Source organism: Zootoca vivipara, chromosome 10, assembly GCF_963506605.1.
Source record: "Zootoca vivipara chromosome 10, rZooViv1.1, whole genome shotgun sequence".
NCBI classification, from domain to species: Eukaryota; Metazoa; Chordata; class Lepidosauria; order Squamata; family Lacertidae; genus Zootoca; species Zootoca vivipara.
In genome coordinates this window covers 50,154,626-50,161,988 of record NC_083285.1, presented here as the reverse complement: position 1 = coordinate 50,161,988, position 7,363 = coordinate 50,154,626, and the positions used below count along the sequence as shown (strand labels likewise).

Here is a 7,363-nt window from a genome sequence, read left to right as displayed (position 1 = left end):
GTTTATAAAACGGTATCCTTTTCCTTTCACCAGAAGGGCACCCGTAAGTAAGCTGCAGTTCAAGAGATATTAGGTGGGTGGTTCTCTTTCCTCGCCCCCCCCCCATCCTCCGTCCCACTAGGATGTTAGAGTGCAACATACCGGTAATTTACATTTGAGAAATAAATATTTAAATAGGAATACAACAGAAATTGAAACAAAGAATCTCTCTTTCACACACTCATGAATCAATTGGTCTTCTGTGGTCCTATGCGTGCAGATGTCGCCTCAGTTCAAATCCTTTAATATTTTACTCCATTCCATGAGAAAACCTGCGGACGCTGGTTTTTTAATACCCCATAAAAAAAAACTATAAACAATGCCATCACTTATTGTCTACTCAGCAGCTGGGGGTAATGTCAGGATTTGTAGAGTATATGGGGTGAGTTACAGGCTTTTTCTTAGCTGTTATTCCAGTAATCTGCTAAAATTTTGCAGGAGTTCATTTTGCAGGCACTTCCTGTTGGTTGTTTCATAGCTTATGTTTAAGGTTCCCCGCCTCGCCACCCGCATGAACCAATATGATTTCCGATTTCCCAAATAAAAATGAATAAAAGGAACAGCTAAATCAATATGCAAGGATGGTTAGCTGCGTTTTGCCCTCAGATGCATGGACTATTATGAAGCAAATGAGAGGCACTAGTGCAATTTTCCATTTCCATTTCAAAAGCCCTCATTCACCTTAACCAGGCCATAACATAGGGCAAGACCTTAATTGAAAGTGGTCGAGATCAGAATGGGTAAAACACAAAACAGCTGCTTTTATTTATTCATTTAATTTTAAAGTGGGGAGAGGGGAGGGAAGAGAAAAGCACTATGATTTCCACTGTTAGGGAGTTCATCATGGTACTAAGATTCATGGTAGGGCAACAATACACATTTGTGGAACAGGAAACAAGCTGCAGCGGATCCAATTGTTTGCATAAAGGGGTTCCCACCCAAAAGTCATGGAGACAAAGTATGAATGTCAAAATAATCATTAATGTGTGCTCTTGTATGATGCGCAGCAGGCAGCTGGGTTGGGAAGCCATGTTAATTTCACTCTGGGGCACTGTGGAAATTAAAATGGTGTAGAATCTTAAAAGGCGAACAAACTGATTATGCCGTAAGCTTTTTTTGGACTCGAGGTCACTAAGTGAGATCTTAGTTGGCAGCTGTATAAAAGAGAAAATGGTAAGGTAGGAGTTGAATGGCAATGAGATGTGAGCATTACAGTCAGTGATAACTGGAGCTTAAATATATATGCACTCTGTGTGGGGCTGTCTTTGAAGGTGACTCGGAAACTACAACTAATACAGAATGCGACAGCTAGACTGGAGCAGCCACCGAGACCATATAACACCAGTTCTCCTGAAAGACCTACATTGGCTCCCAGTATGTTTCTGAGCACAATTCAAAGTGCTGGTGCTGACCTTAAAAGCCCTAAATGGCCTCGGCCCAGTATACTTGAAGGAGCGTCTCCACCTCCATCGTTCAGCCCAGACACTGAGGTCCAGCTCCGAGGGCCTTCTGGCAGTTCCAACATGCGAGAAGTGAGGTTACAGAGAACCAGGGAGAGGGCCTTCTTGGTAGTGGCACCCTCCCTGTGGAACACCCTCCCATCAGATGTCAAGGAGATGAGCAATTCTATAACCTTTAGGAGGAATCTGAAGGCAGCCCTGTATAGGGAAGCTTTTTAAGGTTTAAGGTTTTTACTATGTTTTTATATTATGATGGAAGCTGCCCAGAGTGGCTGGGGCAACTCAGTCAGATGGGTGGGGTACAAATAATAAGCGCCCCTTTCATCTTTTACAGTAGTAAATCACTGATCAAAGCTGAGATGACTGTAGTAACACCATTGGTGGGGGCAGGGGACCTTTAAATACAATCATAGGTAGCACTGACATTCTGCCATCGATAGGCTGGTTAGCACAAACAATAAAGGCCCTGCCTTCAGGCTTACAATCTATAACAGGGGTCAGCAACATTTTTCAGCCGTGGGCCAGTCCACCATCCCTTAGAGCAGGCATCCCCAAACTGCGGCCCTCCAGATGTTTTGGCTTACAACTCCCATGATCCCTAGCTAACAGGACCAGTGGTCAGGGATGATGAGAATTGTAGTCCAAAACATCTGGAGGGCCGAAGTTTGGGGATGCCTGCCTTAGAGCATGTGGTGGGTCGGACTATATTTTGGAGGGGAAAAAATGACCGAATTCCTATGCCTCACAAATAACCAGAGATGCATTTTAAATAAAAGCACACATCATTCTACTCATGTAAAAACACCAGACAGGCCCCACAAATAACCCAGAGATGCATTTTAAATAAAAGGACACATTCTAATCATGTAAAAACATGCTGATTCCTGAACCATCCGTGGGCCGGATTGAGAAGGCGATTGGGCTGCATCCGGCCCACGGGCCTTAGGTTCCCTACCCCCGATCTATAAAGACAGGACACACACACACAGAAAATGGATGGGGAGGGAGGAGAAAACAAGCAAACAGGTATATATTAACATAAAACATTTTTTTAACTTATGCCAACCAACCTTTACGGGAAGCCTGACAGCCAAGACAATATTAGTAAAAAGGCTTGAACAATGCATATGTGAAGAGGCTCAAATCCTGATTAATCAATATATTGTGTACTGTGCAGCAGCAGCATTGTGACTCTGGAGGTCCATTTAGAGTGTTATTCTTATTGATGCTACTTCAGGAGAAATTTAACATTGTGGCTGCAGAGCCAGCTTTCCAGCACATTCTGGGAACTGCCTGAGGATGCCATGTGCTGCTTTGCTAAATATCTAGTAGGCCTTGAGAACAGCTTTGCATAGTAACTCATTATTCACCTGCGTCCATATAAAGGAGCAATATATTAATCACAAAAATCAGATTAAAGAGAGAGGGAGGGGCATTAACCACCAGTATTAAATAACTGGAAGATGAAATATCTAATTATGCAGTTATGTCTAAATTGACTGATTATACTAGCACAGAAGACGGGAGACAAAACCAAACTAGATTCCTATTTGGATGGAAACCTTACCTTAAGTATTGGCAGAATAAGGTGCCAGGCTCTAATGACAAGCAGAGCAACCCTGTGTTGGGGGGCGGGGAGTGGTATGCCCACTGCCTTGTGTTGGCCAGGCAGGAGGCGAGGGGCCAACACCTGGCACGAGGGAGGAAGGCACAGTATACAGAGTTGGACCTTTGATCCACCAAGCTCTGCATTGCTGACACTGACTGGCAGCATCACTCATTGTTTTTTCCCCCCGGACAGGGTCTTTCAGGGTCTCTCATCTACCTGGAGATGCTGGGGATTGAACCCGGGACCTTTTGCAGGCAAAGTGTGGGCTCTGAGCTACAGTTCTTGTCTTTCTCCGTTTTCTAAAATGCCTGCCAATGCCGGGAATTAAACAGCTAGGTCCAAAATAGTGTAGTTGAGAGGTCTAGCAGATCTGGGGGTGAGGATCTGCTCACAACTTATTTTTATTCTTATATTAGCTCACTGGGTGACTGTGGGCCATCCACTGTTTCTCAACCTGGCCTACATCACAGGGTTGTTGTGAGGGTTAAATAAGGGAAGAGAAGAACCACCTCAGCCGCCTTGAGCTGAGGAAGGAAATGATATAAATGGGTAAACTAAAATAGTTAAAGTTAGTTTCATAACAATAAAACACAAATTAAAAATGAATATATATATATTTTTTAAATGTAGAAAGGTCCTGAAAGTGAATTGCACCATCACCAAAGCCGAGTACTGTATAGCAAAGATACGCAAGTCTTTATAAAATGCCAAAACAATGGAGATATCTTTTCTTACTGTAAAAGAACACGTGAAACAGACCGACAATCTCCCTTATTCATGCAAGGATGGATTTTTGCATTTACATTTCTCCCCACCCACCCGCCTAGCAAAAGTCCTAGGCACAGCGTAGAAAATATTAGAACTGCAGCTCCCACAATCCATTGTGCCCTGTGGTGGCGGAAGAACAGAATGCTGGGAATAGTAGTTCCAGCGTTTCCTTGCTCCTGGCTTCTTCAAGTTTGGATTTCGAAACACCTGTACCTCATCTGGGGAAGTCCACCCCCCCCCCCAAAATAAATACCAGCTCATAGCCTTCGCCCCGCCTTCAAAGCATGCAACTAATGCATTTCCTACTTGAGAGACAGCCAGCCAGAAGAAACTTGTGGGCAAAACATGTTTCAACTGTAAAGGTAAGGAGCTTTTAGCGTTTCTGTTGAATGAATCATGCATTGGGGAGAGAGGCTGCTGCCTTAGAACCTGCGTTCATTCAATTGTTTATAAAGCTAATGATATTTTAAAGGAGCGGGGCGGTTGAATGCCTGTTTTCTTATGTAAACACGTGGAAGAGGTTCTCTAGAGATTCAGCATTCCTAGGACCTGGGGGAGTGATCTCTGTTCTCCCCGCAATTTCGAAATGAATCAAGAAACCTCATTTGCGGTTGCAGCCTTTTTGACCCCGAGAGAATGAATGAAGCTGACTTCTGGCTGCAGTTGCACGGTATAGTTTTCGTTATGCCTCTAAAATTGCTTTTGCTCCCCTTGCGGTTGATTTGCTGGGCTTCCAAATGAGGAAACTGACGACACGTGTGTGGTACCTGTGTTCCTTCTTAGCTGGTTGTTGTATATACTATATATATATATATATATATATATATATATATATATATATATATATATATGAGCAGCATGATGGGAGATATTTGGAAAAGGTGCTGAGAAAGGTGCTGTGCCCTTTTCTGTTCCACGGGGTTTAATGTGACCTTGTGCAAGCACACCCTGGTTTGTTTTTTTGGGGGAGGGGGGGTTTCTCAAGTTAATTATGGGGGCAGTGAGGAGCAGTGATAAATCTTTTTCCAGTCCACCTTCTGAGGGTGGGGTGGGGGCACATGCCAGTGGGGAGCAGGGTCGAAGGCAAAAGTAGGTAGGGTAATAAATTTTAATTTTTGTCTTGGTATTGTAGGCTAGTTTCTGCATGTTTGCACATATCTCTCTGTCCTGCATCCAGGTAAGCAAAAAGCGCTATTAGTTTGTGGCAACATTCCAGCCAGGCAAAAATACTTGAGCTGGGCTTGTGAGGGGTGTGGTCTGGGGGGAGGCTGTGGGCCTGAAAGAGCAGCTTGAGGGGCAGCCTTTGAGGGTTGAACCAGGACCTCAATACCTGGGTCCAAGTCTTCACTCATCCATGCAACCTTGGAAGAAGGGCAACTTCAGGTCATTTGCTGTCTCTCAGACAAGATGACAGCACAATTTTTATGAAATTGCGTCAGGCAAAAATATCTATTTTTTTAATTAATGATCTTGTTTTCTGGAGGAGTGGTGTTGGCACGAGGGTGGGCTCCTGCCAAGCAGCGCTCAACTTTTCTCAGGTCATCTTTGGTGCTGCAGTGGCTTCCGTACCGGGGCGATAGCAAGAGAACGGCAGCTCACAGGGGTGAGCTGGTGGTTATGAGGTTAAAGCTCTGCTTTCAGGGAAGCTAAAACTGGAAGTTCAGAAGGTCTGCTTCTGGCCTTCAGTTCCTCCTCTGCTTGCATCTCATGTTGCCTTTCAGGGGAAAGCGGTTCCCCCCCCCCCCAGGAAGACTGTAAATGTGGCCAGGCCAGCCTCCGCTTGCCGGAATGGAAGAGTCTTTGTTCACTTGTAGACTAGGTCATGCTTTGCATCTCTAGGCAGAGCTAGGAAAGATCCCTATCTGAAACCTCGGAGACCCATGGCCAATCAGTGTAAACAATACTGAGCTTTGGCAGCTCTCTGTTACCTGCATGGGCTGATGGTAGACTATGACGTGTCATGGATCTCAACTCCTAAGCACTTCCTCCAGGATCAAAAAAATTTGCTGTCTGCACTATATATAAGGGTCTGGTGACTTCTGTTTCAGGGTATCTGAAGAAGTGTGCATGCACACGAAAGCTCATATCAGTAACAAACTTAGTTGGTCTCTAAGGTGCTACAGAGGAATTATACCAGAAAGATATGGAGGTCTCGTACATCCCAGGTAGTGTGGTTGCTGACCTTGAGCCAGACATCTTGGAGAGTGAAGTCAAATGGGCCTTAGAAAGCACTGCTAATAACAAGGCCAGTGGAAGTGATGATATTCCAGCTGAACTATTTAAAATCTTAAAAGATGATGCTGTTAAGGTGCTACACCCAATATGCCAGCAAGTTTGGAAAACTCAGCAATGGCCAGAGGATTGGAGAAGATCAGTCTACATCCCAATTCCAAAGAAGGGCAGTGCCAAAGAATGCTCCAACTACCGCACAATTGCGCTCATTTCACACGCTAGCAAGGTTATGCTTAAAATTCTACAAGGCAGGCTTAGGCAGTATGTGGATCGAGAACTCCCAGAAGTGCAAGCTGGATTTCGAAAGGGCAGAGGAACCAGAGACCAAATAGCAAACATGCGCTGGATTATGGAGAAAGCTAGAGAGTTCCAGAAAAACGTCTACTTCTGCTTCATTGACTATGCACAAGCCTTTGACTGTGTCGACCACAGCAAACTATGGCAAGTTCTTAAAGAAATGGGAGTGCCTGATCACCTCATCTGTCTCCTGAGAAATCTCTATGTGGGACAAGAAGCTACAGTTAGAACTGGATATGGAACAACTGATTGGTTCAAAATTGGGAAAGGAGTACGACAAGGTTGTATATTGTCTCCCTGCTTATTTAACTTATATGCAGAATTCATCATGCGAAAGGCTGGACTAGATGAATCCCAAGCCGGAATTAACATTGCCGGAAGAAATATCAACAACCTCAGATATGCAGATGACACAACCTTGATGGCAGAAAGTGAGGAGGAATTAAAGAACCTTTTAATGAGGGTGAAAGAGGAGAGCGCAAAATATGGTCTGAAGCTCAACATCAAAAAAACCAAGATCATGGCCACTGGTCCCATCACCTCCTGGCAAATAGAAGGGGAAGAAATGGAGGCAGTGAGAGATTTTACTTTCTTGGGCTCCTTGATCACTGCAGATGGTGACAGCAGTCACGAAATTAAAAGGCGCCTGCTTCTTGGGAGAAAAGCAATGACAAACCTAGACAGCATCTTAAAAAGCAGAGACATCACCTTGCCGACAAAGGTCCGTATAGTTAAAGCTATGGTTTTCCCAGTAGTGATATATGGAAGTGAGAGCTGGACCATAAAGAAGGCTGATCGCCGAAGAATTGATGCTTTTGAATTATGGTGCTGGAGGAGACTCTTGAGAGTCCCATGGACTGCTAGAAGATCAAACCTATCCATTCTTAAGGAAATCAGCCCTGAGTGCTCCCTGGAAGGACAGATCGTGAAGCTGAGGCTCCAATACTTTGGCCACCTC

The 7,363-nt window shown here is 44.5% G+C and overlaps 1 protein-coding gene across 3 annotated transcripts in view; it reads left to right on the top strand.

Moving 5' to 3' along the window:
* The first annotated feature begins 4,099 nt into the window (after window positions 1-4,099).
* TBXAS1 (thromboxane A synthase 1) overlaps window positions 4,100-7,363 on the top strand; it is a 228,716-nt gene continuing 225,452 nt past the window's right edge. The window contains exon 1 of one of the 3 annotated variants that reach the window (XM_035128282.2): window positions 4,100-4,238. The gene's annotated coding sequence lies outside the window, so the exon portion shown is untranslated. Of the gene's footprint in view, window positions 4,239-4,261; window positions 4,547-7,363 lie in introns of those variants that run through there. The other 2 variants (XM_035128286.2, XM_035128284.2) reach the window with 2 other exon arrangements.